At 36.0% G+C, this 23,605-nt stretch overlaps 1 long non-coding RNA gene across 3 annotated transcripts; it reads right to left on the bottom strand.

Annotated features, from left to right (window-relative positions):
- Positions 1-1,848: 1,848 nt before the first annotated feature.
- LOC121414343 lies at positions 1,849-22,817 on the bottom strand. 3 transcript variants are annotated; one of them, XR_005969839.1, is made up of 8 exons: positions 22,388-22,817; positions 14,290-14,395; positions 13,776-13,859; positions 10,697-10,813; positions 7,560-7,806; positions 5,700-5,986; positions 4,565-4,686; positions 1,849-2,425 (listed from the first exon to the last, which is right to left on the bottom strand). It is a non-coding gene; the product is annotated as an uncharacterized LOC121414343 (long non-coding RNA). The 3 variants fall into 3 exon arrangements; XR_005969837.1 differs by having other exon boundaries at positions 5,713-5,986; positions 22,388-22,815; XR_005969838.1 differs by lacking the exon at positions 13,776-13,859 and having other exon boundaries at positions 5,713-5,986; positions 22,388-22,815.
- Positions 22,818-23,605: the final 788 nt, after the last annotated feature.

The raw sequence follows: 23,605 nt of genomic DNA, 5'->3' as shown, positions 1-23,605 counted from the left end.
ACCGCGCGACTCGTCGAGGGGGGGCCTCCGAGGCCCCCCCCCCCCGGCCTAGATAGGGTTAAAGGACAAGTCCACCCAACAAAAACTTGATTTGAATAAAAAGAGAAAAATTCAACAAGCAAAACACTGAAAACTTCATCAAAATCGGATGTAAAATAAGAAAATTATGGCATTTTAAGGTTTCGCTTCATTTCACAAAACAGTTATATGCACATCTCGGTCGGTATGCAAATGAGGAACTGATGACATCACTCACTCACTATTTCTTTTGTATTTTATTACCGGGTATATGAAATATTTTTATTTTCTCGTCATCGTCATGTGAAATAAGGTTTCATTAATCCCTGAACACGTGGAATTCCATTATTTCAACATTTTGTGCTTCAGGCAAGGAGGTCCTAATCGTCAAATTTGTAAAAATTGAAATATTGTATAATTCAAACAATAAAAACAAAAGAAATAGTGACATAATCGACTCTCTCATTTGGAGAGAACTGGCTCGTTCATATAACTATTTTGTTAAAAATAAGCGAAATTTTGAAATGTCATAACTTTCTTATTATACATCCGATTTTGATGAAATTTTCAGCATTGTGCTTGTCTGATTTTTCTCTATTGATTCAAGTCAACATTTTTCTGAGGTGGACTTGACCTTTAATGACCTTTGACTTTGGTCATGTGACCTGAAACTCAAGCAGGATGTTCAGTCATATTTGATTACCCTTATGTCCAAGTTTCATAAACTAGGCCCATATACTTTCTAAGTTATGATGACATTTCAAAAACTTAACCTTGGTTAAGATTTCAATGTTGACGCCGCCGCTGTCGGAAAAGCGGTGCCTATAGTCTTGCTCTGCTATTTCAGATGGTTCCAGTTGATGTATATTTTCTTTCTCACATAGTCTGACTTTAAATTTTTGTTTGAGAGATAACTGACATGTGCCATAACAGAAAATTGTTATTTGTGCCTGTTCAGTATACGCAAATGCTGCATAATGAGTTCCGTGGTAAGGAGCTTACCTCTTGAGCACTGGGAGGGTAAACTTTCCATTGGCAGTGGAACTTAACCCTAAAAAGACGGGGGGGGGGGGGGGGCTGATTCCGCCCCCCTCCCTCGACATTTTTCACGATAAATCCGCCGCACAAAATTTTTTGACCGCGTGGCTCACTGACTTTTTACTTTCAAGTTTCGCGCAACTTTTGAGACCAAAATTGTGACCCCCGCGTATACGGTTCCGAAATTACGCAACATTTCGTAAGTGCATGCAGACCCAAAATTACTCAAAAAACGTGAATTTGTGTACAAATCCAATGCAAATAGTGTTTTAAGCCAAATTCATAAATATATCATTATTTTTCCTTTTACTGCTTAAAATAAATCAATTTCATCTTTTTTATGGTCAAAATAATGTCCCCGAAAATTTCCATAGAAAAAACAATAAAAAACAAAAAGTCGAAAAACAAAGAAATACATAAGAAATTTAGAAAACAATAGAATACATAAGAAAATAAATGTGATGTTGAATTTTTTTAAAAATAAATTTGATCAGATGCCTATCTCGAGTATGTGAAACAAAAATTTGGATTTCAGGGGCATTATTTTATTAATTAGAGCAAACTTATGATTTTACGCATAAATTAGCATAATTAATGAGACATGAGTTTTTTGGCAGAATTTGATGTTATAGTCTTGTAGATAATGCCATGGGTAATGCGTGTGCCAATTTTCGTCGCGATTGCGCGATCGACCGCCGAGATCATAAGGGGGGCTGAATCAGCCCCCCCCCAGTCTTCTTAGGCGTAGAAATAGCCCAGTCTATTTAGAGTTAAATCATTACCTACTTCAGGTACCAACTCTCTATCAATCATTGTGCATTTATCTCTTCTAAATGTAGATACATGTAGGTGATCAAACTCATGTGAAGATACACCCTGGAAATTATCCCCATATCCAATGTGGAAAAATATAGGTACATTGTAATATCACAAAAACACATAATTCAAGTGGCTTCCATATAGACATACAGCTTTTGAGTCCTGGACAAACAAACTCATTCCAAATTGGTATGAATACAGTGTATGTTCATACAGACCTAACATGCAAAGTATTCTTCACGTGACGCTGGATATCCTATGGTAATTTGTTTGTTTTAGTGAGACTGTAGGGGAAAGAAATGACTTCTTGAAGAGAGACTTCTCCCGTGTACGGCTGACCCTTCTGTCCTCGAACTGATGTGGTAGGCGATATCCACGTGGACGTTTCTGATCCTGAGTACTAATGCAGCTTCACACTGTCTCCAGTCATTTCTAACACTTTGCTCACTCGCGGCCATTCATTACTGAACTCTTCTATGTAGACTGCAACCGTATCTCCCAGTTTTAATAATGGATGTTGAGGCCTTTTCTGCTTAGTACCTAGATGGACCTGAAATATTACAATGAGAAAAGTCTAAATATTTATTACAAAGGCAATACAAGTTAACAGTGGTATAGTGCACATGAACATATTATGGGATACAAGTGATTAATTCTGAGTGTTTGGAATCCCAGCTATGGGTTAACTTTCTTCAGCAAGAAATTGAACCACATTATGCTGCAATCAACCCAAATTAAGGAAAGTGGGTACTGGCAGGATTAATTTGGCTACTTTTACACATTTACCGGGTACTTACCGCTTAAATAGGTTGTTGTTCATAATTTGTTTTTGCCCTCTCAACATCTTTCATGATAAATCTGTTACTAGAAAATATTGTGCTGCGATGTTTCATGACTTATTTCCTTTAATAAGCCTCATGCAACTTTTAAGACAAAATTACGATGTTACGTAAACATTAAGTGTATGTAAGAACAAAATTTGCTTAAAAATGTGATTTCATGTACAAATCAAATGCAAATTCTGCATGCAGCTAACATTAATAAATGTATCACGATTTTTATTTTTACTGATTAAAAGCAATAGAATTCATGTTAGTTATGACTGAAAAAAATTGCAGATGATTTCCAATGAAAAACAATGAAAAACAGTAGTTTTAAAAATTTCCATTTTTAAACCATTTCATAATAATCCTGTCTAGACTGCCCAGATCAAAATTTAGCAGTTTCGTGGGTATTTTTAAAGATTCACAGCCAACTTATGATTAAATGTATTAATTACGGTAACATATTTAATTGATTAAACATAAATTTGAATTAAGTTTAGTACAAATGACAATCAAATTGTGGAGATTACTTCTTGCGTGTGTGCATGCAAATTTTTGTCGCGATCAAGCGGAATGAACATCCGAGGTTTGAAGGGGGAAAGCAAAAACAGGTCTGTCTCCCCGGGCTATGCCATTCTAAATTAGCCCAGGCGAAATAGGGTTAAGATAATAAACATAATTAAATGGAACATTGTCAAAGAATAGCGGCCCAATATTGAGAAAAATATTGTCCTGAATTCATATGTCATATTTTCAGTGATACTTGATAACTATTTGTTTTTCTATAATTCATGGAATAAGAATGTACACTTTTTTTTGTATTGAAAATGCAAAAACTTAATCCTAAAGGGGGGGGGGGCTTTCCCAGACAATTTTACATTATATCTGTAACATGAAAAGCTGGTGCTGACTCATTCTAAGAAAGTTTTTTTCAAGTCTCGCTAAACTTTTGAAACCAAATTTGCAACCCCTTAGTCAGCGCACAACATTTGTAAAGTGTGCATCAGGCCCAAAACTGCTCCAAAACAAGATTTCCTCTACAGATCCAATGCAAATTGTGATGTAATGCCAAATCAATAAATATATCACCATTTCTACATTTTCTGATTACCAGTAAAAGTAAGTGATAATATTTTCTTTATATTCTGAATAAATTGCAGATGATGTCCATCGAAGATGCAAAACAAAAAGTTGAAAAAAACAAAGATTTTACATAATAAATTAAAAAAAGACATCAGAAAAAAATTTAATATCAATTTTTAGCTCATTACTCTTTGCCTGTTAATATATCATTTGCTGTTTACAGTACCAATTTTCTAGCTACAACAATGACTGAAAAGAAAGGAAAGTTGCTTTCGCTGTGACTGTATGACTTTTTTCCGTTTAACCTGCACAATACTGATACATAGATCACATGGTTCTCTATGCAATGTTGCTTCCAAACTGTATTTGTTTTCAAAATTAGAAAAGATAATCATTCTCTACTTATTAAAACAAAAAAGCTTCATGAAATTTCTGATAGAAATAGGAATTGCAAATTCTAGAATACATTCTGTTAGATTACATGATGGACATCCAGGATTACATATGGTGTTGAATGTTCTCATCCCTGCAACTTTTGCGTACCACTGAAATGTGAATTTAAATTGCCTCAACATCGTATCTCTGCATATACTTTGAAAATACCACATTTACACAAAAGAAGAGGGAAGAAAGATGGCAAGTGAATAAAGATTGATAATTGTGGAGGCTAGTCTTCCGGGCTGACATCCATGACATATAAATAATACTTATCCTGGAAGACTGTGATGATTAAATCTAAATACATGTACATATACACTATTAAATATTTCATTGAAACTTACTTTTGCTGGAAAAGGTGTGACTCTCTTTCTTGCAGTAAAGTTTGTCTCTCTTCTCTGCCAGTTGTCTTCTCTAGGCAAGATTTCAGTTTGGTGCATATGTCGCATTTCAAAAACCGGTTCACCTGGAATGAACAAATAAAGAGAAAAATTACACAATGTATATTTTCTTAGTTTTTCGAGGAACAGTAGTTAACATCATCATAGTTGGGTGCTATACCATTGTAGCAGCTGCACTGCTAAAGCCAGCAAAGTATGCTCTATTATTGTAGATCACCTAAAGACCTGTGTTTATGTTGGGGAATACATAGTCAAGTATATCAAATCTACTTGGTCTCAAAACAGCTTCATGAAATGTGATAGAAATAGGAAGTTATTTCAAATTTTTCAATAAAATGCAAAATCTCTGGTTTTATGATTTACCCTATGATTCAGATTTCCCCTCAACATTTTTTTGTGATATATCTGCCATGCGAAATTTTCTGACTGCGCCATTGACTAAATTTTTATTTTTAAGTCTCACACAACTTTTGAGAATAAACTTGCAACCCCTGAATACATGGTTCCAAAATTACCCAATATTTTGTAAGTGCATACAAACCCCAAAACATGAATTTTTGTTCAAATCCAATGCAAATAGTGTTTTTAGCCCAAATTTATAAAAATGTATTACCAACTTTCCTTTCACTGATTAAACATAATAAATATCATGTTGTCCATGATCAGTGTAATAAAGATTTCCATCATAAAAATCAATAAAAAACAAAGAAATCAATCAGAATTCTGGAAATGATATATACAAAAATAATAATTGCGATATTCAATAATTTTTAGCAAAATTTAAGGGCCTTATTTAGATAGTTAGAAGAAAGGTTTTTATTTTATGCATAAATTAGCATAATAAATTGGCAGTATTTATTAGCAACGTAATATTTTTGAAAATTAGATTTTACCATTTTTTAGATTATGCCATGTGTAATGTGAGTGCAGATTTTCATTGCGATCAATGGCCAAGATCATATGGGGGGAGTGGCTGAATCAGCCCCACCCCAGTCTTCTTAGGTATCGAAATAGCCCAGTTATTTATGGTTAAAGGTATAATAGTTAATATTAGTAAATATACAGTGCAAATACTCACGAGAATCACCTACCTTTGGAATGGTAACATGAGACATTTCCATTCTCCATTTGCGGAAGAAGTATTGCTGACTACAAACAGAACCTCCTTGCTCTTCTACATCCTCCTTCATAATCCGATACACATTTCCATGTATAAGGCATGAAGAAGATGGATTTTGTTGTTGGTTGGCAGTTTCTCTCCAAACTTATCGACAAATTCACTAAGCCACACCATTGACATCATCACAGACAAAGAACAAAGTCCTTTACGATGGTGATTTGATGGACGAGATGTCACCAATCCTTCTGAAGGTTAAATGAATACCGAGGTGGTACATTTAAAGCAAAGGAAACTATAAATATGTATCTTCTACAATATTATTATCAATAGAAACATAATCATATTATTTCCTGAGCTAAATTTACACTGGTCACATGTACAACAATCACTATCGCTTTAAAATTGTGATCACTTTAAAATGTAATCAATTAATTCTGATTACCTTTGATCCTTCAATCATATCCTGCCTCCACGTATTTGAACTTGGTAACACTTGTACATGTACTTGGTCATTTTTACCCTTTGAAATTCTATTTGGGTGAATTATCTACGTTCTAAATTCCAAGCCAAGCAATGGAAAGACCGAGTTAAGAAATAGGTGACCACATTTCTGGTGGTGAAATGTTGGGTGTACTAAATTTTGATATCCAAGGTCTTATATATGTCCAATTTCAATGCTTTAAAGTCCATTTTTTAGACCAGTATTTGTCGATAAATTTGATATTAATGCACCTTTCATTGTAAGGAGGATTTTGACTTTCTGTATCCCCACAATCAAGCCTCCTGCAGTTGTCTTATCATATCAGCACTCCTCTTCATTACATGTACATGTATCTTTCTTTCCAGCATGCACATATAACAATAAGTTAAGGACTTGTTTGAGATTAAAACAAGCAGACTCCCCTTCCCCATCTCCTAAATGAGCACAGAGACCCATTTTTCACATTGAATTTGTGCTTGAATAATTGTAATGTTTGGGAAAAGACATCTGTGACTATCAAGTGAACCAAAAAATTGTCCTCTATAAGCTTGCTGGGTTTAGCTCCTGCACCAATGATAATAGCAGAACCAGATCCTAAGAGACAACATGTAAAACTATAATCCCTTATAAATAAATTAAGTGAAAAAAAAGAAAGTTTAAAGTACGTATGATGATTTAATTTTACAAGAATGGTACTAGTCATGTTAAAGGACAAGTCCACCCCAATTAAAACTTGATTAGAATAAAAAGAGAAAATCCACAAGCAAACACTGAAAATTTCATCAAAATCGGATGTAAAATAAGAAAGCAATGACACTTTAAAGTTTCGCTTCATTTCACAAAACAGTTATATGCACATCTTGGTCAGTATGCAAATGAGGGAACTGATCACATCACTCACTCACTATTTCTTTTGTATTTTATTATATGAAAAATGAAATATTTTGATTTTCTCATCATTGTCATGTGAAATGAAGTTTCACTCCTCCCTGAACACATGGAATTCCATTATTTTAACATTTTGTGCTTCAGGCAAGGAGGTCCTAATTGTCACAAATTCGTAAAAATTGAAATATTGTATAATTCAAACAATAAAAAACAAAAGAAATAGTGAGTGAGTGACATCATCGACTCTCTCATTTGGATGTAACTGGCTCGTTCATATAACTATTTTGTTGAAAAAAAGCGAAACTTTAAAATGTCATAACTTTCTTCTTTTACATCCGATTTTGATGAAATTTTCAGCATTGTGTTTGTCTGATTTTTCTCTATTGATTCAAATCAACATTTTTCTGAGATGGACTTGACCTTTAAAGGATACCTCTTGAAACATTTACCTGCTAACCCTGACTCCATCTTCCATAAGCGGGTCATAGTAATCCCAAGGATGAGTCTCCATCCATGTTTACAAAGTTGTGATGTTCAATAAGGTACTGCAAAATCCATAGCCTCTGATCTGCTAGAGTCTTGTTCTGAAATCCTCTGCGGGCCTTGCATCTATTCTTTATATCTTATGAAGACAATAACTTCTGCAGCATTTCATTCTCAGTATTGCCGCTAATTCCAGACAGGCTGCATTTCGCTCTGTAAAATCATCAAAAACATCAGGGCATGAATGTACCAGGATGTTCAGTAATACTTTATCCACCTTATGTCCAAGTTTCATGAACTAGGTCCATATATTTTCTTAAGTTATGATGACATTTCAAAAACTTAACCTCAGGTTAAGATTTTGATGTTGATTCCCCCATCATGGTCTAAGTTCATTGACCCTAAATGACCTTTGACCTTGGTCATGTGACATGAAACTCTAATAGGATGTTCAGTAATACTTGATTGACCTTATGGCCAAGTTTCATGAACTAGGTCCATATACTTTCTAAGTTATGATGTCATTTCAAAAACTTAACCTCAGGTTAAGATTTGATGTTGACGCCGCCGCCACCGCCGCCGCAGTCGGAAAAGCGGCGCCTATAGTCTCACTCTGCTATGCAGGTGAGACAAAAACCAAGGACAATGCAGATTTTGTGTATAATTGCACTCAATTCAACACATTCAATGAGAAATGTATAAAAGTAAATGCTCATTTGTGGCAAAGGGCACTAGATCTATATGGTTGTTGCCATGATTTTGAAGATTGGCAGGAGCATTTTCTGTGCATTATTGAACCTTTCTCAGTGTACCTGCTGAATGAGCACAATTGTACAGAAAGTCTGAACAGGCCTTGGCTATTCAGGCAGGATAGTCATTAAGTTTTTACTATTTTGAATTCCTTTTTTTTATATTTTTTTTTGTTCTGGAGTACCATTATTGCTGCGGGTGTACAGCTGCGTATAAAGTGTTAAAGGTCAAGTCCACCTCAGAAAAATGTTGATTTGAATCAATAGAGAAATATCAGACAAGCACTATGCTGAAAATTTCATCAAAATCGGATGTAAAATAAGAAAGTTATGACATTTCAAAGTTTCGCTTATTTTTAACAAAATAGTTATATGAACGAGCCAGTTACATCAAAATGAGAGAGTCGATGATGTCACTCACTCACTATTTCTTTTGTTTTTTATTGTTTGAATTATACAATATTTCGATTTGTACGAATTTAACGGTAAGGACCTCCTTGCCTGAAGCACAAAATGTTAAAATAACGGAATTCCACGTGTTCAGGGAGGAATGAAACTTCATTTCACATGACAATGACAAGAAAATTAAAATATTTCATATTCATATAATAAAATACAAAAGAAATAGTGAGTGACGTCATCAGTTCCTCATTTGCATACCGACCGAGATGTGCAGGTTTTTGTGAAATGAAGCGAAACTTTAAAATGCCATAACTTTCTTATTTTACATCCAATTTTGATGAAATTTTCAGTGTCATGCTTGTTCAATTTTTCTCTTTTTATTCAAATCAAGTTTTTGTTGGGGTGGACTTGTCCTTTAACCAATATAGGCTATATTGCATGATCAACCAGTCTTAAACATATGATTTCAATTGTTTTGAGTAGATATGAAGGATTTTGTTTTGATGATATAACGTTGATAAAATCTTTCTAATTTGAGTAAAAAAATATTACTGCCACATGTCAATCATCTGTACATGTTTCAATGTAAGTTATTTAAAATCAATGATTTTTTAAAAATCATAGTGCAAGTGGAGTAGGGGGCGAGTGTTCATCACTTTATAGGCTATAATGCAATATTATCCTGATTTTAATGACATGATTTCAATTGTTTGGAGAGTAGATATGAAGGATTTATTCATGTCTTGATGATATGAAGTTGATAAAATCTTTCAATTTTGATTACCGGTAAAAAGAAAATAGCCACAAATAAAAAAATTGTCAATCATTTGTACATGTTTCAATGGAAGTGATTTAAATCATGATTTAAATCAAAGTGATCTAAATTAGCCAACCCTGACCCTTTCACAATCAATAATAGCAGAAAACATTAACAAAAGAAAAATGTGCATACATTTATGTTAGCAATTGAAGGTCTTACATGTATGTGCTTTCAAAATGTGTTATTTCTCAACCGCATACCCAGGCATCACAAAAGATGTGCAATATTTAAAAGAAAAAGTCAGGGAGCAGCGCAGTAAAAAAATTGCGCAAAGCTCTGCATAGTGAAAAAAAAATTGTTGGGGACACCCTCCAAGTCCCCCCCCCCCCCCGTTAAATGCGAGTTAACCTGAAATGAACTTAAAGTGATTGGTTAACATTGGTTTGACTTTAAAAAAATATGAGCTAGAAGGTCACACTTGTCACCTGTGTCTGTGATATGTTACAAAAATGAAGCCCAGAAAAAAATTGCGTTCGAAAATAATTATTTAGTGCTTCAAAAATTGAAATATAAAGTGACCGGAAACACCATCTTAATTTTATCCCATACACTTATGTGTACTATTTAGGTGTCTATAAGACGCCTATTTACAAAATCGGGGTTTGCCTTGTAGTTTTAGCTTTTCATTCTCAATAATGGTTGTTTTCAGGGTTTATTAGTTCTAATACATGCACTTGTACACATGTTTCATCTTGGTTTTAGAATTTTTTAAATCGGCTGCTCACAAAGTTAAACAATACCTTTAAATTGTGATATTGTGACATGGACATAGTTTAAAATTAATTTCCCAAGTGTAGTGACAACATAAATATGAAAATGCAATGACTACCAAATCAAGATTACTCTTGTCAGTCTAACATACGGTTAAATCTAGATTGACAGTTACAAATTAAGATTCCAATTGATTTATCAAACGACAAATGCTCTCATTCGTTCCTTAGCCCATAGTAGCTCATTTAATAACTACATGTAGGGTAGCCTCTCATGCAGTTCCAAAACCTGATCTCCCTGCGGGCCCTGCTGTTATCGTCATTACCTTACAAGTTACATTGTGGTTTGTACAGGTAAAAAAAATGGCAAAATGTAACATAAAATGATCATTATGTGAAATTTTAATTTAAAAATAGCTTACTTTTGCTGAAGTTCCTTCTACACGTACATGATACAGCTTCAGAGCAATGAGAGGAGTCAGACTCTGTCTCTATGTCAGCAAAACATACCATCTGACGTTTTCTTCCTCAGGGTTGACCTTGAATAGATAAAATACAAATTAAAATCACTTATTAATACTTCAGTAGATCTCAGAACTGTTGAAAGAAGTCTAACAAAATTATTGCCTAAAGCTTCAGATCTACTGTATGGTTTAGTGGGCTTAATCATTCATTCAGAGATCCCTATGATATCAACTAGGTTTTGGTAACCTATTAACTAAGCATTCTAAAAACCTGCCTTAAACAATTTAAGGATAGATTTCCATTTGTATTTGCACTGATCTTAACCCCCTTGCCTTCAAACCTCTCAAAGAGCATTTTTCTACTGAACAAAAAAAGCATTATGATGCCATGGCCCTGGGAAGCAGAGGTGCTAGATTTGCCTTGGAGTGATTCATTTATTATTCTCCACAGGCAGCACCCCTGGAATTCTGGAAGGTGCTATAAAATGGAGAAATATAACCAAATATTTTCTAAGAATTAATCATACAAATAAGTGTATGAAATTAAGTAATATCCTTAAACTCACTTTAAATTTATGTAGCTTAGTGAAATGGTAATATTTGGGGAAATATCAATTTTGACATTGCTACAAAGTACAAACCCCACAAAAATCACCAGAAATAAATTTTCAGTTGAATATGCCAACAGAAATAGGGGAAACTTAGCTTCATAATGATATATATATATATATTTGACATCTCCCTTCTATGTCGTATTGCAATATATGTTTGAATTGTTTATGTGTATTTTTTTTCCAATATATTCGCCCACTTTATCATTTGTGTTTGTACAATTTATATCATTTGTATATACAGCCAGTGGAGGCCAAATTTCTATGTATTTTATCATGGAGAGTCAAAAGGGGCTTAAACTTTTGATCCTAGCAGAATCTTCTTCGGAGGCAAAATGACAAACATATAAAGTGGAGCCAATTATCATGGATCAATAATAAATGAATCTGAATCTGAAGATATGAGTATTGGATGTTTTCAACATCATTACCAAGAGAAGAACTTTGACTCCCACAGATGTTTACTTTTGACAAAAGAGGGATTAAATTTGGGAGTCTATTGAGGCACACTTACCCTCACACTATTGTACAAGGTGACAAAAAGAGGATTAGAACTCATTCAAATCAGCTTAGAGCAACTTTGACACAGTAATTAGGCACTTCCTGTCTTGATTGCAGAGAAGTATCAATGAAAGGTTTTATCAAGTTTTAAATTTCCTTGAATACAAAATTAGGAAAATACTCTTGTTTTGCATTTCAGGAAGAACAAATTCCAAAATAATTTAGAGACAAATATCTGTCTAAATAATACTTTCAGAACATCAATATGGGTTTATTTGATACATCTATTTTGTTAATGGGTGGTCAATGGATGGCACATGGTCATTAATACCACATACACAACTTAATGAATCTGGGTTTCTGTCAAATGATACACAAGACTATTCCCTTATTTTTTTTTTGGAAATATTTCCATTCCTACTTTTCATACACTAATGATGCTAGTAGTAGTAGTAGTTGTATTACATGTTATCAGGCCAAATCATAAAATAAGGTTACTTCAGCAACTGGTGGGCTTAATCATTGACTTTAAAAAGGTAAATTAATACAATACTAGCACATCAATGATGTGGAGCTCATCCGCCAACTCGCAAAGAAATTTAACGCAATTTTAACTTCAGCCCAGTTGACAATGTAGTGAATTATATTGGTGCACTAGCATACATGTACCTACAAGCCACAACCCATGCAAAGGACGTATCCTTGCCCCCCTGATGAGCTTGAAGATCTTTTTTTTGCCTGTCAATTTTTTTCTGGTACGAAATCCTTTATTTGTAATTGAAGACCTTTTTTTTTGCTTGTCAATTTTTTTGGCGGACGGTTTTACCCCCCCTGTGGAAAATCCTAGGTACGTCACTGTATTGGCGACATAAATTGAGGAAACAGAATTGAAATTGATGAATAAATGAAAAAAACATTTTTTGTGATTTGTGAAAAAAAATTGTAAATAAAGCATAAATAATTTTTTAGTCAAAATTTTTGAATTCTGTGTAAAACCTTGGTGAACCCCATGTAGCTATCAGATGGAACAAAAAAATTCAAATTCGGTTTCTTGAGTTTTGAAAAACATGCATGAAAAACATGTAGCATATTTAATGAGTTTCTAATTTTGCATCCCCCACCTAGAGCTATCATATAAAGCAAACAAAATTGAAATTGACAAATGAAGGAGAAATAAGTGTTTTTTGTGATTTATTATTAAATTTTGCATAAATATCACATAAACTAGCATTATTTTCTAGTCAACATTTTAAAATTCTGTGTGGAAGTTTGGTGACTCTCATGTAGCTCCACCAGATGTAGGAAAAAAAATAAAAAGTTGACCAACTAATAAAGCATTTCTTGGTGATAATGAATAAATTTTGAATAAATTACCAATTTTAAGTAATTTTCTAGTCAAAATTCTTTGTTGAAGTTTGTGAACCTCATGCAGCTACATAGAAAAGGCAGAAAATATCATGAAAATGATTTTCTTTCTTGAATTAAGTTGATTATTTTTATATGAATAGATTTCTTGACCTCATAATAGATGGATTTGGTGTCAAAATCATGATTCTAGGTTACTCAGAAGCTGAGTAAAAAACTCTGTTTTGGGCGACCATTTTGAAAAATCCTAGATGGCAGCTATATAGGTCACAGTGCACATGGAAACTTTATTATTCTAACCTTTCCTTTAATTTTCAATTTCTTCAAAAAATATCCGGCGAAGATAAAATATGAACTAATTTTTTCCCTGAAGCTAGTGGTGGGTACCAATGGGAGAAACTCATGTTTACAAGAGTCTTCAGGAAATTGGCAGGCTCAAAAAATGAGATACAAATTCATACACATATATCATGCAAACTATAGACTGCAATCACTGCATGTATATGCAAATGTACTTTGTAATTGTATCGATCTTCATGAAAAAGTTTTCAAAGACATACCTGGTGAATTAAAGTTAATATCGACTTCAGAAATGTAACAATCCGACTTTTTGAAAGGGAAATCTACTTCTGTTGAGTAGCCACCTGTAAGCATGTTTAAAGAACCAAAAATTAAACAACAAATTCAATCATTTTTAGATCAAACCTTTCACCCATCATTCATTTAGAGATAGTCCTCCAATAAATGTTAGCAGAATTTTAAAGAGGTGGAACATCATAAAGAATATAAATCAGAGAGGGCTCTATAATATGCAAATAATTGCATCAGTACCTTTTGTTTAATAAAAGTTTAAAGGGGAAAAGAAATCATCTAAATCCTTCAACTTCACATAAGACCATATAAAAACAACTAAATTGCTTCCATAAATACAATGTTTACAACATGTTAAAATTACCTAATATCAACCTCCGTCTTTTTAAAATCGATTTTTGTTTGAGTTTGCTTGCCCTTGATGCCACATTTCAGGAGGCAATTTTATATGGATTTGTAAACTACTCAAAACGTATAATATACCTGCTTGAATCTCAACTTCACTTGCATGGGGTTCATGTTGTAGTGTACATGGATGTACTTTCTCTCTTTGAACAACACTGCTTTCACTGAACACTTCAAGTTCCACCTGACAAAAGATAAAAAAATCCAGACTTCAGAAAGGAAAATTAGAATAATTACATCATACAATGTACCGGTACATGTAGCCTAGGTAGGACCAAGGCTAACCTTCTTCTTTCTTTTAATACTATGCTTAGCTATGTATAAAAGTATGCAAATATTCAGGCTATAGGTTCATTCCAGTTAATATAAGGCGATAACTTGATTTACCTGGGATATAGTTAATGTAATTCTAACCATGCATTCACTTTTGCATGCATGTGGTAGGTAATTAAAACCTGTACGTAATGTGTAACTTTCTAAATATGATAAACAAAGGAAAAGCATGTAAAGCTTATCTTCAGCTTGGTTCATCTCCCCAAAGGGAATGCCTCTAGACCCCATTTCATATCATTACAAGATTATCTTCCCCCCAAAATAGTTGTGGTGTTAAAGGGGAAGTTCACCCTGAAGAAAACTTTGTTGTAAAAATAGCAGAAAAAATAGTAAAAAATATCTGTGAAGGTTTGAGGAAAATCCGTTAAAGAGTAAGAAAGTTATTAGAGTTCAAAATTTTGGATTTGTGACGTCATAAACGAGCAGCTGCCCCATGTGTTATGTAATATAAAATGTATGAATTTCAAATTTTGTATGGTTCCTGATGACTTAATTTTGTTTTCTTTTCATGATCGGGTGTGAAACGATTTGTCTATTGATATACAAAAGTTACAGTAAAAACCATTTTCAATTTTCTGAGAAAATGACATTTCATTGATTTTTTACCATTCGCTATGTAGGAATGCTGCTCGCATATGACGTCACAAATCAAATAATTGAAATTCTAATAACTTTTTAATTATTTGATGAATTTTTCTCAAACCTTCGGCAATATCTTTTATTATTTTTTCTGCTATTTTTACAATAAACTTTTTGTCAGGGTGAACTTCCCTTTAAGGTCAGATATAATCTTAAACAATTGTTTCAATGTTATTTGATAAATATGCTAATTTTACATTATCTAATTTTACATTATCAGATTTTACATTGATTGCTTGACTTTTCCATTGCACAAATCTATTTCATTCATTAAGACACACATAGTCATAGAATTAGAACACAGAGTAGAGAATAGATCCCTCTAGGCCTAAAACTGTTTCACCGGTATAAAACTCCCAGTTTATAAAAATCCTGTGTAGATCACTCGCATTACAGTTGTTTTTTTCATTCCTTGAAATATCACTTTTGAAATAAAAAATGGAAAGAGTTCCCTATGCACCCTACACCAAAAATAACAAGTATTTAGACTTCTCGTTCATTCACTTCAAATTTATCTATTGATTTTTTAATGTTATTATCATTTGCTTGGCATCACCTAGCTGTGCCATGCCTGGTACTGCTGGTAGTCTAACAGTGAACTGAAGGGGACATCCCGATAGACCGCGGGTCCGATAGACCGCGAGTCCGATAGTCCGCGGGTCCGATAGACCGCTGGTCCGATAGTCCACGGGTCCGATAGACCGCGGGTTCGTTAGACCGCGGGTCCGATAGACCGCGGGTCCGATAATCCGCAGTGCGTGTCAAATTATGATCAGATATATCAAATGTCATCGAGCGGTCCAAAGGTCAAATGATACGAGACCATGGGGTTCTATCAGGTGCGGATCCAAGGGGGGGGCGAGGGGGAACTGCCTCACCCATCCCCCCCGCTCAAGAAAAAGAGGGGGAGAGGGGAAAAGGAGAGAATAAAAAGAGAGAGGAAGATGGGAAAAGAAGATAATAGAAAAGAGAGTACGAGGGGAAAGGAAAGACAAAGAAAAAGGGAGAACAGGGAGAAAGAAGAGAAAAAAGAGAGGGAAAAGGAAGAGAAGAAAAGAAAGCTAGGAGAAAGGAAAAGGAGGAAAAAGAAGAAGAAAAGAAAAGAGGAAGGAAGAGAAGAATATTTAAATAGAGAGGAAGATGGGAAGAAAGATAAGAAAAAAGAGAGATAGAGGAAGAGGGGAAAAGAAGAGAATAAACAGAGAGAGTGGAAGGGGAGGGAGAGAAGAAAAAAAATAAAAGAGAAAAAAGGGGAAAGGAAAGAAAAAGAAAGAGGGATAAGTAATGGGAAAGAGAAAAAAGAGGAAGAGGGAAAAGAAAGAAAGGAAAAGAAGAAGAAAAAATAGGAAGAGAATAATATTAAAGAGAAAGATGGGAAGAAAGATAAGGGAGAGATGGAAATGAATGTCGAATGTCCCATTGGGGGATTTGAAATCTCATCTTTTTAGGTTGGAATATCAAAAATTTTCAGTTTAATCGTTGAAATATGTATCGTCTTGATGACTAACTTTTCGACCAGTATTTAACATGGTAATTATCTAGTTACATACGCGTCCTGTTCAGGTTCTCAAACATTGCCCAGAATGTTAAATTTTCAGGACGATATACATGAAATTTAATTTTTAGCTTGCATATGGCTTATAGATTATAACACATTTACGTTGCTTATAAAGTAAATCTAGGAAATGACTGTTAGGACATGGGCGTTTGCCCCCCCCCCCCCCAAAAAAAAAAAGAGAGAATCAAGGCTAAGAAAAAATAGAGAGAAAAGGAAAGGGATTAGGATGAAATATACTATTATTTTCCGAATATTATGTCAAAATCTATCACAACCTTGTATTTTTGTAATAAAAGTGTCAACATATTTGCTTGCTCGCTTCGCTCACTGCCAACTTCTTATTAATTTTATGCGATACGCCATATCAAGCCCCCTCGAAATTGTTGGCTCATTACGACACTTGGGCAAATCAACTTTGAGCGGCCGATCGGGGAAAATATGGGAGAAAAAAATGGCCCCTCCCCTATTGGCGGAAGCTGGGTCCGCCCCTGAATTAGGCTTTCAGGATAAAATACAGGAAAAAAAAAATCCGATCACGCTTCGCGTTCTCATTATTTATTTAGGCCTTGTGAGATACCTCAATGTGTTTTTTAAGAATAAAATCTCAGATTTTCTTTAACGTCTACCCCCACCCCATTTCATTTATTTTTTTATCTTGGTGCCCTCGGCCCCCCCCCCCTGCACCAATGCTGAATAAATACGCCACTGATGAGGATAATTAGTCGAGATTGCATATTTCCTAGAGGTTATCATTGATAATATTGAAGGGTATACTAAAACAATAGTACAGAAACTACAGCTCCCGTTCACAATATTCTAGTAGGGCCTACTCTGGTGAGAAGTTAAACCGAATTGCACCCCCCCCCCAATCACTCGTGCTTCGCGCTCCCATTGATTTTACATCATGGGCGGAAATCCCAGGGGGGACGTGTCCCATGTAGGCCTAGTCCCATGCACCTACTCAAAATAGTAGGGGGGACACAATATCAAATGTCCCTACTATTTTGGTCTTTGATAATCATAGAAATACATCATTCTAAATCGAAATAAAACATGTATTTTGGGACAAGATGACCTTACTTTGGCGTTGATAACCTTTTTTTCCGCCCCTTGTCCCCATAGACGGATCCAGGGGGCCGAGCTCCCCCCCCCCTTCTTGGCGGAGCAAAAAAAGAAAAAGGAAAGAAAGAAGGAAAAAAAGGAGGAGAAAGAGAAAAGGAAGAGAAGGACGACGAAGGCATAAAATAAGATGAGGGGAAGACTTGGAAAATAAAAAGAATCTTTCGTGCAACTATATAAAACTTTCGCTCGCGCTTCGCGCTCACATTGCCTATTAGGTGATTTACATATCTTGTTCAATATGGAGTTCGAATATCAAGTTTGGAAGTCAATATACAACACATATTTCACCTCGGAAATCGAACTTTCATTATTTTGTGTAATTTACAATTGGTTTTTAAAAAGTGCTCTGTAAAAATGTAAATTTTATGGTTTGAATGTTAACATTTGCTGCTTGCGATACGCGCTCGCAAATTTTGATTTATCAGGTACCTATATTTTCGTGTAATCCATAAAGTTGTCAAAATATCCCTTTTCTGGTCTGATTGTAAGGCGCATCAGCTAGAGCGCTGCACGCTCGCAATTTGATTGGCGAGTTATATAAATGTTTCAATATTGTTTATACAACAAACTACTAAAAATCCCCTTTTCATGACAGTTTATCAAAAATTATAGCTCGCGACTTGCACTCGCATTAATGGTTGAAAATATATAAACTGATGCATCCTATTCATAATAACAAAAGTGAAATGTCCAGTTTTATGCCATGATATCATCAGATTTCGCGCCTTATTAGGCATTAATAAATATGATATCAATATAATAATTAAATTCTCCCTTCATTTCATCTCGTGCTTATCAAGATGAATAGGAAGATAGTCATCATTTTCATATGATGGCATGTCGTAAGGATGTCCCGGTCCTATGTCAAAACTCAAAGTAATAATAATATCAGCTCTTTTTTAAGTGCGATCCATATCCACCTTACAATTTTTCAACAAAGTGCTAGAAATATAAAGCTGCTCTTTTTTTCAGATCGGACTATCAAAGTTTCATGATTTTCATGATTAAAGTATTTAGAATGTCTAGATTCTAGGTCTAAATATGAAACACGCTCGCGCATGTTTATTCAGATACCCAACTTGTTCTGTAATTTAAATCATTATCTAGTGTCAGATCACAATATCAAAAATTTTCTGCTCGCACTTTGTGCTCGCATTATTAATGTAGGATTCTAGGAATACGCCATATTACTCATCCTTTTGATGATTTACAAAACATGAACAGAGTGGCCCACTTTTAGGTCAAAATCTCGATTTTTTTTCTTCTCGCGCTTCGCGCTCGCATCATTCGTTAAATTACATAGCTATCCTGTTCACGATTACAAAAACTGATTGAAAATTTCCATTCTTTCTTTTAAAAAGTTCAAAAATGTTCAGCTCGCATTTTTTTATTGTTGAAATAATTATGTGACGCCTTCATGGCAAGTGCAAGCAGTCCTTAACAGGTACCAGTTTAAAACGTATAATTTTTTTTGCTCGCGCTTTGCGCTCGCATTATTAATGCTCATATTTTTTAAGATTTACAAATCATGAATAGAGTGTCTCGTTCAGTAAATATTATAGGACTAAATCTAGAAATTTTCCGCTCGCGCTTCGCGCTTGCTTTAATCGTTTACTCATATACCTATTCTGCTTGAGTTTAAAAAAGTGCTTAGAATTTCCTTTCTTTGGGTGAAAATTTCAAAAAGATTCAGCTCGCGCTTTGCGCTTGCATTGTTTGATTGTTAAATGCTACTTTAACAGGTATCTTTTTCATCAGTTCATTTCCCCTCGCGCTTTGCGTTCGTAGTTATTATTAAGTTGCATACATGTCTTTTTCATGATAACAAACATTGCCCAGAATCAGTTCGAATTTTAGGAAAAAAATACATAAAATATCCCAAAAAATTAGCTCGCGCTTCGCGCTCGCATCATATAAATGAGGATTATGATATTATGTATTAATCTATAAGAATAAAGCCAAGAAGTGACTAATGAGGACTACCCCTTCAAAGAAACAAACAAAAATTATCTTCGAGCTGCCGATCGGGGAAAATATGGCTGAAACAAATTTCCGCCCCACCCCCTGCCCCCCTATTGGCGAAGGCTGGAACCGCCCCTGTGTCCCCCCTACCTTTTGGTATTTTTGTATTCATAGATTTTTTTTTCAAGAACACATTAAAAAGTGGTCTTTATTTTTTTTTATGTGATTATAAGATAATTTAAGTTAGCCTGGCCGGGAGGGAGTGGGCGCCATTTTTCTAAAAGTACACATGGGCGCCATACATCAGGTCAAATTTGCTCCCCCTCCCTCCCCTTGAAATCCTGGATCCGCGCCTGCATGGGTTCTATAACAATAACCCAATTAGGGCAATCACCCACTGACAACTACTTCAAGGAAAATATTATCCCCATATTTTTTTAACGCCGGGGACTGTTACCCCCCCCCAAGAGATTTACTCTCCAGACAATGAATTTTTTTTAACCCCAGATAATTATGAAAATAATCATTGTGAAAATGCCTCAACGTGACGACATGGCGTGGTACTTACCATGTTTTAATTAATCATTGGCGGCCGAAGGCAAAACATTTAGGGGATCCACCTGAAATTTTGGGATGGACACAGGTAAAAAATTGACAAGCAAATCAACCAAAATTTTAGGAGGGACCACCAAAATATTTTGACAAGGAAAAAAAAAGAAGGTTATCAACCAAAATTAGGGGGGGGGGCAAAAATATTCTAGGGTGGTCTACCTCAATTTAGGGGGGGGCGTAGAAAAGAAATTGACGACCAAAAAAAGGTTCTCAACTAAAAATTTAGGGGGGACCGTCCTCCCACCTCAAATTTAGGGGGGAAAGCCCTCCCCCCCCTTCCGCCGCCTATTAAAGTAATTAATAAGCTTATTATTTCGACATAGCGATATATTCTATCTTGTCAAGTCGATATGTCCACATGGCGAGATATGAAGTGTACAATTTCCGGCAAGCTAGAATCCCGATATATCGCCATGTTGACATGTAACATAATTAAGTCGACTTGGCAAGATACAATATCTCGCCATGTTGACATATAACTTTTTATAAGTGGACTGACTTGGCAGGATAACGTATCTCGCCATGCGGACATAATAAGCTTATTTAGTCGACATGGCAAGATAAAGTATCTCGCCATGTCGTCAAGTCGATGGCATTTTAGAGGCTCCGTATGGCGTCAAGAGGGCATTTTTCCGGGGGGGGGGGGGGGGGGGGGGGGTGTAGTCCCCGACGATAAAAATATGGAGATGATATTTTCCTTGAAGTAGACGTCAGGGGCGATTTGTCCTGTGGGTCGTTATAGAACCCCATGGACTCGTATCAATGACCTTTTGACCTATTGATGACATGGATTTCACTGTTGTCCTGATCATAATTTTACACACACCGCGGACTATCGGACCTGCGGTCTATCGGGCCCGCGGTCTATCGGGCTGTAACCGAACTGACCGCCTCGATCACAAGAATCCCCGTTAAATTACGAGAACTTTTTAAGGCTAAAAAATACCCGTTAATTATTCCTGCATTCACACCGCCCCGAAACACATCCTTCGGGATAAGTTCCCGAAGTTACGAGCATGTGCAGTGTGGTCTGATAAGCAGGCAAGGCGGGAGATTCAAAATCTCTAGCCCAGCAGCCACCCACGCCGCCGCGCCCAACGACACGCTGGGATAAAAGTTCCCGTAATTTGCTTTCACATCGCCAAAATACCTGCGACCTTGGAAAAATCCCCACGAAAGTTCTCGTAATTTCGCCAAGTACCTACTATTTAGCGGGTATTTTCTTTCGGGGAGATTACGCGTAGTTTGCTTTCACATTACCAAAATACCTGGTATTTTCTGATCGGGGTAAATTTCCCGATCAGAGAATACCTGGAACTGGCGAACTTCGAGGCGGTCTGAAACCACCTACTGTGACCTGTAGCTCTCTCCTCCCAATATAAAGCTAGTGTTGCTTACCTTGCTTGGGACTCTAATTCAACTCGTTCCAAATGTAGTCAAAAACTCATGCCGCTGATGTCTATGAACAATATCACCAGGGGGGGGGGGCAGTCAAATGTATTGCTATACATCTGCGTGACCAAATTACATGTATTTCAAGACACCCCCTAAACAAGTTTTACACAGGCATCATTTACACATTTTGGGCCCTAAACAAGTTGTTGCCAGAATGACCCCTAATGGAAACTAAGTGTAAAAATATTTTTTTTAATTTCTCTGTAAGTGGATCGAGCCAACACTCACACTGTCACAGCCACAGGCCCAACACTAAACAGTAATTGGTGGCGGAACAACCAATTTAACAGAGACCAAAGTTTTTAGTATAAACTAAAAATGGCATGATATTGGGAACCACCGTTCACTTATACAGCAGCGCTTATTCAGTCACACGCACGGTTCCTTACCACCTCCATTCACTTTGTACACAAGTGCTCGTACACAAATCTAGTACGTGGTTCCCAAAACCACGATTAAAAATAAAGCCTAGGCTTAGCCTTAGGCGCGCCTTACCTCTCTCTGCACCAACGGGATCTGCTCGAACACAACGTCGTTGCTTGCTGCAATCTTCGAACCCGTAGCTGATGTCAAATCGCCAAAACTCGACTCAATAATCAGACTGAGAGTGGGACTGGGCCTGGCGCTGGCCTGGAGCCGTACTCCGGCTCGTAGTAGACTGGTGGCCTCTTCATTTGTTGCAGCATTTTCCTCTTCTGTAAAATAGAGAGCTTTGAAAAGCTGTCGCGCTTCGTCGCCATCGGAAATTCTTCTTCGTTTAAATTAAGTTCACATTGCAAATGTGTAGTTCGACTGTTCGAGATGTGTGGTAGAATTACACACGTGCTCAGCGTCAGCTTTGTGTACAAACAACACACATGTGCGATTGATTGCGAAATCAAATTTCTTGCACTGGCCGTAGGCATAGCCATAGGGTAGGGCGGCATAGGCCAGGGTGTAAATGCTGGACAGGTCCTGTGTGTGTTTTGTGTGCTGGACATAGAGGTCCATGGTGTGTGTGTTAGGGTGCGTTTGTGTATCGTGTCTCGTATTTTTTTCTTTGTTATGTTACTGGTCTGGGGTCCGTTGCAGAAAGAGTCAAAAAATCATTTGCAAGTCAAAAATGCGCGATGTTGATTGGTTGAAAATCAAGTTGCGCGTAATTTTTAGAGTTCGTTTGATTGCAACTTAAATTTCTGCAACGGGCCCATCATGGAGCTATACGATGTACGGTTCCGTTCATGTATTGTATGGGCATGTCCGTAATAGATGGGAGCGGGGTGGGGTGTGTGTTAAAGTGTATACCTTTTTAAAAGAAGGGAAAGTTCACCCTGAAGAAAAGTTTGTTGTAAAAAGTAGTACTAAAAATTGGTGAAGGTTTGAGGAATTCCGTTTAAGATTCACCTCAAACGAGGAGCACCATAATAAAACAGGCGCGTAGCCAGCTAGGGGGAAGCGATGGGGGCGGTCGCCCTCGGCAACAAAAAAAAACCGCACCAAAATGAAAGAGGGGAAAGGGAGGAAGAAAGAAAAAGGAAAAGCGAAGAGAGGGAAGATGGGTACAGCCCTAATGTTTTCTATTTTATTTTTTTTGTCAAAAGAATAAAAACCTAAATGAGACGTTCTTTTAAGTGCATACAAAATTTTGCTTTCGCGCTCTATCCAAACTATGATACGGTTTTTCCCCTTCCCATTTATGGGATTTGTATATTCGTGCCATAAATCGTAGAGTAT

This window comes from Lytechinus variegatus, chromosome 4, assembly GCF_018143015.1.
Source record: "Lytechinus variegatus isolate NC3 chromosome 4, Lvar_3.0, whole genome shotgun sequence".
Classification (NCBI taxonomy): Eukaryota; Metazoa; Echinodermata; class Echinoidea; order Temnopleuroida; family Toxopneustidae; genus Lytechinus; species Lytechinus variegatus.
The sequence above is the reverse complement of the archived record's forward strand: the minus strand, read 5'-3'. Positions and strand labels throughout refer to the sequence as shown.